This window comes from Ranitomeya imitator, chromosome 2, assembly GCF_032444005.1.
Source record: "Ranitomeya imitator isolate aRanImi1 chromosome 2, aRanImi1.pri, whole genome shotgun sequence".
NCBI classification, from domain to species: Eukaryota; Metazoa; Chordata; class Amphibia; order Anura; family Dendrobatidae; genus Ranitomeya; species Ranitomeya imitator.
In genome coordinates this window covers 331019110-331031273 of record NC_091283.1, presented here as the reverse complement: position 1 = coordinate 331031273, position 12164 = coordinate 331019110, and the positions used below count along the sequence as shown (strand labels likewise).

The following is a 12164-nucleotide window of genomic DNA, read 5'->3' as shown; positions in this document are numbered from 1 at the left end:
GTCACATTTGGTGGGCGGGGTCACTGGGTCACATTTGGTGGGCGGGGTCACTCTGGGTCACATTTGGTGGGCGGGGTCACTCTGGGTCACATTTGGTGGGCGGGGTCACTCTGGGTCCGATTTGGTGGGCGGGGTCACTCTGGGTCCGATTTGGTAGGCGGGGTCACTCTGGGTCCGATTTGGTGGGCGGGGTCACTCTGGGTCCGATTTGGTGGGCGGGGCCACTCGGGGTCCGATTTGGTGGGCGGGGCCACTCGAGTCCGATTTGGTGGGCTGCGCACCTCAGGTGCCAATTTGGTGTGCGGGTCACTTTAAGAGCTGATATTATCTGGCAAAACTGTGTCCTGGTGGGGTCATGTAGAGTTCGTACGCGTTGGCATAGTAACTGGATCTGACTTCGCATATCAATGAGCTGATCAGCCAGGTGGCAGTTGGCAGTTATTTTTTAAATTGCCTCAGCTATCAGCCATTATACCTTATGTCAAAATTTCTCTATTGAAATGCATAGCGGCAATGCTTTCCAATGAGGGGGAATCAATTTTTAAACGCACATTGCGCCAAAACTACAAATTTGATCGACACGAAAAATACTTAGCACACCTCTCATGGACGCTGGCTTCGAAATGACACCTCACTGGAGTCTGTGCGTGCAGCGGTTCGGGCCGCATTAATTGCGGAAAAAAGCCTAATAATAATAAGAATAAGAAGAAGAATAAGAAGTTGTCTACGGTGGAATAACAATATAGTGCTTTTTACAAAAGCACTATAATAATAATAAGTTGTCTACGGGGGAATAACAATATAGTGCTTTTTACAAAAGCACTATAATAAGAAGTTGTCTACGGTGGAATAACAATATAGTGCTTTTTACAAAAGCACTATAATTAGACTTAGGATAAATTGTCCATAATGTCACACTCAAAAAAAAAAAATTAACCATGGATAAATTATCGATAATCTGAATGGGTACATAAGAAATGGACTATGGTCTCAATATGAAAAAGTTGGAAAGCTATCAATAGCAGAGAAATAATTTTAGTACTAAAAATATATATATATATATTTTTTCTCCTCCATAATTAGTAAATGAACATGGTGTCCTCATGAAAATGAAGACCCTTGGGTTGTTTGGTGTCTAATTGTATGATCCAGAAGGCTTCCCGAAGGAATAATTTTTTTGGAGATTACCTCCTCTAATAGGTGAAAACTTTCTCCATCCCCCAAAAACGAAAACCATGTACCATATATACTCGAGTATAAGCCGAGATTTTCAGCCCATTTTTTTGGGCCGAACGTCCCCCTCTCGGCTTATACTCGAGTCATACCCAGGGGTCGAAAGGGGAAGGGGAGCGGGGGCTGTCTAATTATACTCACCTACTGCTGGCGCGGTCCCTGCACGTCCCTGCTTCTTCCAGCGCTGCTGATTCTTCCTGTACTGAGCGGTTACATGGTACCGCTCATTACAGTAATGAATATGCGGCTCCACCTCCCATAGAGGTGGAGCCGCATATTCTTTACTGTAATGAGCGGTAACTGTGACCGCTCAATACAGGAAGAAGATGCAGGGGTGCAAGAAGCAGGGACCGTGCCAGCAGTAGGTGAGTATATGGGGAGCGCTGCGCTGTGCGATATTTAACGCTCCTCGTTCCGGTGTGGCTCCGTCTTCAGCGTCCTCTGGCTGTGATGCTCAGGTCAGAGGGCGCGGTGACGTAGTCAGTGCGTGCCCTCTGCTGAACGTCAGTGCTGAAGACGGAGCTGCACGAGGAGCAGGTAAATATTGAAAGTGCCGGGGGTCCTGAGCGAAGAGAGGTGAGTATGTGTTTTTTGTTTTTTTTTTATCGCAGCAAAAGCATATGGGGCGAGTGACTGTACGGAGCATCTTATGGGGCAAGTGACTGTATGGAGCATCTTATGGGGCCATAACGCTTGTGCAGCACTATATGGGGCAAGTGACTGTACGGAGCATTTTATGGGGCCATAACGCTTGTGCAGCACTATATAGGGTAAATATCTCTATGGAGCATCTTATGGGGCCCTTATTACCCTTTTATGCAGGATTATATGGGGCATATTTTAATATGGAGCATCTAATGGGGCCCATCAAACTTTATGGAGCATTATATGGGGCTCCTGATTCAAAATGGATATTCAAAAACACTTAACCTACTGATGTCTCAATTAATTTTACTCTTATTGGTATCTATTTTTACTTTTGAAATTTACCGGTAGCTGCTGCATTTTCCACCCTAGGCTTATACTCGGGTCATTAAGTTTTCCCAGTTTTTTGTGGCAAAATTAGGGGGGTCGGCTTATACTCGGGTCGGCTTATACTCGAGTATATACGGTAAATTGCCACCATTTCCACAAAGTGCTTAGTAGCTCCTGAATGAGATGAATTTTTACTGTTGATATTTTGAATGTGCTCTGAAATCCTCCCCACATAATTATGATCGCAAATGTCACAATGAATGCAATAAACCACCTGTTGTGAATTACAATTAATAAAAGTTTGAATGGGTAATATTTTCATCAATTAGGTGTGTTTTCATTGCATATTTGCACATTTGAAAAATCTTTTTGAAGATAACTACGAGGTACCACCAGTAGTTGAATTAGTCTGAAACAAACTGGGTGATAAGTGATCTCCCCAGTGATTTTCCTTTCTTTGGAATACACCTATATCCTTTTGACAGGATCTGCTTAAAGATATCATCTTGATGAAGAATAGGAATGTATTTATTAATTTATTAATAATGCGTTTAATGCAATTGTACTGAAGACTAAAAGGAGTACTGAATGTGACGACATTATTTTTTTTTCATTGATCTCTTGTTTTTTAGGAGTTAAAGTTTGCTGTCTTTAGCCACTTTAGCAAATGAACCATCAATAGACTTTCTGTTATAGCCCCTTGCATGAAGTCTCTTTGTGATATTGCAAATTTCACGTGTAGGGCTCTGTTGTGAATTCTGTGGCTGAATTCACTCCTGTGGTCACAAGTGGTATTGCAGCCTCTGGGCTTCCTCCCTCAGGTGTTTTGGTGAGCTCGTTGGCTGCCTTGCTATTTAACTCCACCTGAGTCTCTCTTCCTTGCTCCTTGTCAACGTTCCAGTGTTGGATCTGAGCTACTGCATCTTTCCTGTGGCCTGCTGCTCTGCTAGATAAGTGTTACTTTGTTTTTGTTTCCGTTTTTTCTGTCCAGCTGTGCTTCTCTTTTGCTGGAAGCTCTGAGACGCAAAGGGTGCACCGCCGTGCCGTTAGTTCGGCACGGTGGGTCTTTTTGCCCCCCTTTGCGTGGTTCTGCTTTAGGGTTTTTTGTAGACTGCATAGTTCTCTTTGCTATCCTCGCTCTGTCTAGAATATCGGGCCTCACTTTGCTGAATCTATTTCATCCCTACGTTTTGTCTTTTCATCTTGCTAACAGTCATTATATGTGGGGGGCTGCCTATTCCTTTGGGGTATTTCTCTGAGGCAAGTCAGGCTTGTATTTCTATCTTCAGGCTAGTCAGCTCCTCAGGCAGTGCCGAGTTGCATAGGTAGTGTTAGGCGCAATCCACTGCTGCTTTTAGTTGTGTGAGGATAGGTTCAGGTATTGCAGTCTGCAGAGATTCCACGTCTCAGAGCTTGTTCTATTGTTTTTGGGTTATTGCCATATCACTGTATGTGCGCTGATTACTGCACACTGTGTTGCCTGATAGCACAGCATAACAGGGCTCCTACTCATATGCGCGAGACTCGGATGAGTCTCGCATGTTAATACCTGGCGCTGCTGTCGGCACTCAGATCGGAGCGTGCGGCCGCATAGGAATACATGCAGCCGCACTCTCTACTCCTGAGTGCGGGGTGCAGCTCCGGGTATTGCCTTGCGAGACTCATCCGAGTCTCGAACAAGTGAGTAGGAGCCTGTAAAGGAGTCATCATCAAAGCATTTCCTCCTAGCTCTGATGTTCCATAGGTATCTGTTCACACCTGACGCGATTTGTCCACTTCGCAATCTGTGGTTTGAATACGCTTCATTTCGTATGTATTTGTTCACATTGGGCTATTTGTTCATCTTGCTCTAAAATGTTGCTATGCGATATACATCATTAATGTGAAATATTTTTGTGAACCTATAGCCAAGTATTTGTTTGGTTTTCAGAACATTATCTGTTTCTAGAAATAAGATTTCATTAACAGCCCCACATCCACTACTGCATCCCAGCTTCTATCACTAACCACTTCTCTCGGCCTCTCACAGCTCTCAACCTCTGAGACACACAAGGACGGTAACACCCTTGACCTGGTCTTTGTCCGGCTTTGTTCAATCTTCTACCTAAACAACTCACCGCTTCCCGTCTCTGACCACAACATTTTCTCCTTCATGCTCCTAAATCCTCGCTCACCCCAGCACACTCCTACCTATCATTCAGTCAGAAATCTACAAGCTATTAACCCTCATACACTTTCAGACTCCTTACACTCCTCACTGTCCCCAATCTCCTCTTTTTCCTGTCCTGATCTGTCTGTACATCACTACAATGACACTCTCAGAAGCACCCTTGACCAAGTAGCTCCCCCCACCTTCAGAACCTCCAAACACAGAGTAAAACAGCCCTGGCTCACATCGCAAACTCAGTTTATCCAGCAATGCTCTAGAAGTGCTGAACGCTTATGGAGGAAAACTCACTCACGAGAAGATTTCATCCACTTCAGATTTATGTTAAAAACCTATAACTCTGCCCTTCACCTCGCCAAACAGACATACTAGAGCACGCTGATCTCCTCACTATCCAACAACCCCAAGAAACTTTTTGACACCTTTCACTCCTTCCTTAAGCCCAAACCACAAGCCCCTATCACAGACATTTGTGCTGATGACCTGGCCTCCCAGTTTATAGAGAAAATAGACCATATCCGTCAGGAAATCTGCTCCCAGCCACCAAGTGTAGTGACTCCCATCCCTCCCTGCATTTCCGCTAGCTCACCCTACACATTCGATCCCATCACAGAAGTCTCCAAGCTCCTCTCTTTTTCTCGTTCGACTACATACACTACTGACCCCATTCTCTCTCATCTCTTCCAGTCTCTCTCTCCAGTCATCACAACTCGCCTAACTACAATCTTTAATTTCATCCTCTCCTCAGGCGTTTTCCCATCCTCTTTCAAACACTCTATCATTACTCCACTAAAGAAACCCTCCCTCGACCCATCCTGCACAAATAACTACAGACTGGTCTCCAGCCTCCCATTCATCTCTAAACTCTTGGGAGAGCCTAGTCTACTCCCACCTTACCTGTTACCTCTCCACTCCCTCCCTCCTACACCCTTCACAGTCCGGCTTCCGCCCCTACATTCAACAAAAACTGCACTCATCAAAGTGACCAATGACCTTCTGACAGCAAAACGTAACGGTGACCATTCTTCTCGACCTTTCTGCAGCTTTTGACACTGTTGACCACTCTCTAGGCTCCAGTCACTAGTCATTAAGGACACTGCTCTCTCCTTGATCTCTTCCTATCTTTCTGACTGCACCTTCAGTGTTCAGTTTGCTGGCTCCACTTCATCTCCTCTTCCTCTCACTGTCGGGGTACGTCAGGGCTCAGTCCTTGGCCCCTTCTCTTCTCTCTACGCGGCCCCAATTGGACAGACCATCAGCAGATTTGGCTTTCAGTACCATCTTTATGCCGATGACACAAACTATACATGTTATCCCCTGATATTACCCCCCGCTGTACTACAGAAAGCCAGTGACTTTCTGTCCGCAGTCTCCAACATCATGTCCACTCTCTATTTGAAACTTAACCTCTCCAGAACTGAACTTCTTCTGCTCCCGCCATCTACCATCCTCCCTAAATCTGACATCTCCCTTTCCGTGGGTGGCACCATAATAACACCCCAGCAGCAGGCACACTGTCTGGGTGTTATGTTTGACTCCGATCTCTCCTTCACATCCCATATACAATCTCTTGCCACTTACACCTAAAGAACATCTCTAGAATCAGCCCTTTTCTCACTATGGAAACCACAAAAACCCTCACTGTCGCCCTGAACCACTCCTGCCTGGATTACTGCAATGATCTATTAATTGGCATCCCCCTTACTCGACTTTCCTCTCTCTAGTCTATCCTTAATGCAGCAGCCAGGGTCGTCCATCTAGCCAATCTGTACTCGGATGCGTCCGCTCTTCACCAGTCATTATGTGATAGAAATATGTATATCATGTAGATCTCACTTGCATGTATACTCCTCTATAATCATATATACTCCTATAAACGCAAATATATCTATATACATTATAATCAATGGCTTAAAATGGCTGACATAAGCTGATATAAGCCAGACAGACCGTATGGGGGTTTTCCTGGCAAAAAGCGGAAGAACTCCAGATGTATTAAATGCTGATCAGATGTCTCAACTTTGTCCTAGATGCAGACAGCTAAAATGTAGTTGCTTAATCGGCATTCATATGTGCATTAATCACAATATTCCATATATATTTAGATAACCAATAACAGAGGAGCTAGACAATATGGTAATTAACTAACCACTCCTTTCTATATGCAATTCTAAAACTATGTATGTACAATAAATGATCAGTATTGATGGAATGTTATTGACACAATGGTGTGCAGTCTCATTCTTGAGCGCTCAAAATACTCATTGGGAACGGCCACAGCACACACAGGGATAGATTTATCCAAACCAAATTTCCATAATAATTACACTGGCTGTCAATTCATTACAGGATACAATTCAAAATAATTGTTCTCACCCACAAAGCTCTCCACAGTGCAGCACCCCCTTACATCACCTCCCTTATTTCTGTCTATCGGCCTAATCGACCACTGTGCTCTGCAAACGACTTTCGACTAACCTCTGCACTAATCCGTACCTCCCACTCCCGACTCCAAGACTTCTCCCGTGCTGCACCAATCCTCTGGAATGCTCTACCCCAAGATATTAAGACCATCCACAATTTGCATAGTTTTAGGCATTCCCTAAAAACACATTTGTTAAGAGCAGCCTATCATGTTCCCTAATCAGTCATTTTAAGTTTGTGTGTGTGTAGCCCATTCACCACTTTCATCTATACCCCATCCCCTGAAGATGGCTGGACCATCATTGTAAATGCACACCTGTACTTTGTATCTCCCCAACCTCGTTGTAGATTGTAAGCTCTCACGAGCAGGGTCGTCTTATTTTGCTTTAATTATTGTATTGTTAACCCCTTCACCCCAAAGCCTGTTTTCACCTAAGTGACAGGGCCAATTTTTACAATTCTGACCACTGTCACTTTATGAGGTCATAACTCTGAAACGCTTCAACGGATCCTGGTGATTCTGACACTGTTTTCTCGTGACATAATCTTTATTTTATATAGCGCTAACATATTCCGCAGCGCTTTACAGGTTGCACACATCATCATCATCGCTGTCCCCAATGGGGCTCACAATCTAAATTCCCTATAATATTGTACTTCATGATAGTGGTAAAACTTCTTCGATATGACTTGCATTTATTTGTGACAAAAACAAAAATTTGTCGGAAATTATGAAAATTTAGCAATTTTCAAACTCTTAGTTTTTATGCCCTTAAATTAGAGAGTTATATCACATAATATAGTTAATAAACAACATTTCCCACATGTCTGCTTTACATCAGCACAATTTTGGAAACATAATTTTTTTTTGTTAGGGAGTTATAAGGGTTAAAAGTTGACCAGCGATTTCTCATTTTTGCAACAAAATTTGCAAAACCATTTTTTTACGGACCACCTCACACTTGAAGTGACTTTGAGGGGTCTATATGACAGAAAATGCCCAAAAGTGACACCATTCTAAAAACTGCACCCCTCAAGGTACTCAAAACCACATTCAAAAAGTTTATTAACCCTTCAGGTGCTTCACAGGAATTTTTTGAATGTTTAAAAAAATTGAACATTTAACTTTTTTTTTCACAAAATTTTTAATTCAGGTCCAATTTGTTTCATTTTACCAAGGGTAACAGGAGAAATTGGACCACAAAAGTCGTTGTACAATTTGTCCTGAGTACGCCGATACCCCATATGTGGGGGTAAACCACTGTTTGGGCACATGGCAGAGCTCGGAAGGGAAGGAGTGCCATTTGACTTTTCAATGCAAGATTTGCTGGAATTGAGATTGGAGCCCATGTCACGATTGGAGAGCCCCTGACGTGCCTAAACAGTGGAAACCCCCACAAGTGACACCATTTTGGAAAGTAGACCCCCTAAGGAACTAATCTAGATGTGTGGTGAGCACTTTGAACCTCCAAGTGCTTCACAGAAGTTTATAATGTAGAGCCGTAAAAAAAATTTCATATTAATTTTCACAAAAAATTATCTTTTTGCCCCAAATTTTTTATTTTCCCAAGGGTAACAGGATAAATTGGACACCAAAAGTTGTTGTGCAATTTGTCCTGAGTACGCTGATACTTCATATATAGGGATAAACCACTGTTTGAGCGCATGGCAGAGCTCGGAAGGGAAGGAGTGCCATTTGACTTTTCAATGCAAAATTTGCTGGAATTGAGATCGGACGTCATGTCGCATTTGGAGAGCCCCTGACGTGCCTTAACAGTGGAAACCCCCCACAAGTGACCCGATTTTGGAAAGAAGACCCCCTAAGGAACTTATCTAGATGTGTGGTGAGCACTTTTAACCCCCAATTGTTTCACTAAAGTTTAGAATGTAGCATTGTGAAAATTTAAAAAATCATTTTTTCTTTCCACAAAATGATGTTTTAGCCCGCAATTTTTTTTTCCCAAGGGTAACAGGAGAAATTGGACCATAAATGTTGTTGTCCAATTTGTCCTGAGTACGCTGATACCCCATATGTGGGGGGGAACCACCATTTGAGTGCATGGCAGAGCTCGGAAGGGAAGGAGCACGGTTTGAAATGCAGACTTAGATGGAATGGTCTGCAGGTGTCCTGTTGCATTTGCAGAGCCCCTGATGTACCTAAACAGTAGAAACCCACCACAAGTGACCCCATATTGGAAACTAGACCCCCCAAGGAACTTATCTAGATGTGTTGTGAGAGCTTTGAACCAACAAGTGTTTCACTACAGTTTATAACGCAGAGCCGTGAAAATAAAAAATATTTTTTTTTCCACGAAAATGATATTTTATCCCCTATGTTTTTATTTTCCCAAGGGTAACAGGACAAATTGGACCCCAAAAGTTGTTGTCCAACTTGTCCTGAGAACGCTGATAACCCATATGTTGGGGGGAACCACTGTTTGGGCGCACAGGAGAACTCGGAATGGAAGGAGCACTGTTTTACTTTTTCAAAGCAGAATTGGCTGGAATTGAGATCGGACGCCATGTCGCGTTTGGAGAGCCCCTGATGTGCCTAAACAGTGGAAACCCCCAATTCTAACTGAAACCCCAACCCTAACCCTAGCCCTAACCCTAGCCCTAACCCTAACCCTAATGGGAAAATGGAAATAACTAAGGGGGTGATGAAGGGGGGTTTGATTTACTTTTATAGCGTTTTTTTGGCTGATTTTTAGGGTTGGCAGCTGTCACACACTAAAAGATGCTTTTTATTGCAAAAAATAGTTTTTGCATCACCACATTTTGAGAGCTATAATTTATCCATATTTTGGCCCACAGAGTCATGTGAGATCTTGTTTTTTGCGGGACGAGTTGACGTTTTTATTGGTAACATTTTCGGGCAGATGACATTTTTTCATCGCTTTTTATTCCGATTTTTGGGAGGCGGAATGAACAAAAACCAGCAATTCCTGAATTTCTTTTAGGGGGGGCGTTTATACCGTTCCACGTGTGGTAAAATGGATAAAGCAGTTTTATTCTTCAGGTCAGTACGATTACAGCGATACCTCATTTATGTAATTTTTTTTTATGTTTTGGCGCTTTTACACAATAAAAACTATTTTATAAAAAAAAAAATAATTGTTTTTGTATCGCTTTATTCTGAGAGCTATAACTTTTTTTATTTTTCTGCTGATGATGCTGTATGGCGGCTTTTTTTTTTGCGGGACAAGATGACGTTTTCAGCGGTACCATGGTTATTTATATCCGTCGTTTTGATCGCGTGTTATTCCACTTTTTGTTCGCCTGTATGATAATAAAGCAATGTTTTTTGCCTTGTGTTTTTTTTTTTTTTTTTTTGCGGTGTTCACTGAAGGGGTTAACTAGTGGGATAGTTTTATAGAGCGGGTCGTTACGGACGCGGCGATACCAAATATGTGTACTTTTATTGTTTAGATCAGATCGTTGATCTGACACTGTGCATAGCACTCTGTCAGATCAACGATCTGACAGGCAGTTTAGCTGGCTTTCCGGCGCCTGCTCTCAGCAACTCTCAGCAGGCGCCGGCTAGCTTGGTCATTTCATGACCCGGAAGGAGTCCGGCAGCCATCTTGGATCCGGGGACTCCTTCCGGGTCACCGGAGCAACGCGATCTCATTGCGTTGCTCCGGTGGGAGAGCGCAGGGAGCCCCCGTCCCTGCGCGATCCCCCTCTATGCCGCTGTCACTACTGACAGCGGCATCAGAGGGGTTAAATGCCCGCGATCAGCGATAGCGCCGATCGTGGGCATTGCTGCGGGGTGTCAGCTGTCATATACAGCTGACACCCGCACCCGATCACCGCGGCGCTCAGCGCGAGACCGCGGTGATCGGTGCGCCGTACTAGTACTGCTGCTGGCACAAATGCAGTGACGGCAGCGCAGTACTAGTACGGCGCATGGCGCGAAGGGGTTAATGTTGTTACTTGACTGTTGTGTTTGAAACTGTTAAACTGTAAAGCGCTGCGGAATATGTTGGCGCTATATAAATAAAGATTATTATTATTATTATAGCAGTATCTCTACACAGACAATTTGGAGTCATTATGGACAATTCATCAAACTGCCGTTTATCAACAGTATAATGTTTTTGTATATTTTATATAATATATATATTCATGAAGTTGCACTCTGGAGCTTAGTTTGATTTCAATATTACATTTGAGCTATCGTATAACTGCAAAGATATTCTTAAAGATCAAAACAGGTGTATGGTGTTTTATGTTAATTCTGTCATGATGTCATAGGAGGCTGTGCAACTCTCTATATAACTTCTGTTGCGTATATTCTACGACTAAGGCTGGGTTCACACTGCGTTAGTGTGACCCGTTTAACGGACTACGTTACACCGCGGCATAACGCCGACATTACTTTCAATGGCGGACGCATCGCTAGCGCACGCACACAATGGGCGCTAGCGATGTGCCGTCATTGAGTGACGGACACGAGACACGGGCTGCAGCATTTCCGGGTCCGTCACTGCTAGCGCACTGCTAGCGCAGTGCCAAAGTCGGCATTTGCGTTAGTGCAGTCCATTTAAGAGATTTGTTGAATGGACTGCACAACGCATGTGTGAACCTAGCCTAAGGGCTACGGCTAGAAATTCGTAAGAATGATACATGATTTTATCATCTGTCTGGACTAATTATTTTAAAAGAATTAAGTAAAGTAGATTTTTTTTTTTTTTTTTTTTAAATTCTGTTTGATGATCCAATTTTTTTTCCTAAAGGACGTTTGTACTTTTCTAGTGCTCACCGTACATGAAATTAGCCTATGGAATAAAACTGGTCGCTAGGGACAGGGCTGCCACTAGGAATTTCAGGGCCCCATACTGGCAAAATTTTCAGGGCCCCCTTAAGACTCCGCCGAAGCTCCACCTCAGCCCCGCCTCCACCCCTCAAACTGTCCACAGCCCCACCACTGTCTCTTGGCAAAACTCCACTTCTAATAAAACACACATTAACAGTTCCCATCACCAGATTAAACACATAGCCAACAGCTTTTGTTTTGGCCGAAAGGTTTTTTTTTAATCTGAGACAACAAGGTAGACTCTTTTGGCCGGGCCCTACTCTACTCTAACCTATTAAACATTTGTTAAAATATGCAATACAATTTAGGTGTATTTTTATTTATTTTTTAATTTTTCAAATGACCAATAATACCACATACAAGGGACAAATACCACCACACCATGACCAGACACCATATTATCACCAAATAGTGGCCTATAATACTATCTACAAGGAACAAATACCACCACACCATGTGCAGACCACATATTACCACCACAGTGACTGAACAATATCACATACAAGGGACAAATACCACCGCAGCATGTCCAGACCACATATTACC

General features: G+C 43.3%; 1 protein-coding gene across 1 annotated transcript in view; it reads left to right on the top strand.

The window, feature by feature from the left end:
- The window catches only part of LOC138663580 (oocyte zinc finger protein XlCOF22-like), a 113050-nt gene that overhangs the window by 75429 nt on the left and 25457 nt on the right, over positions 1 to 12164 (top strand). The window lies entirely within an intron of this gene.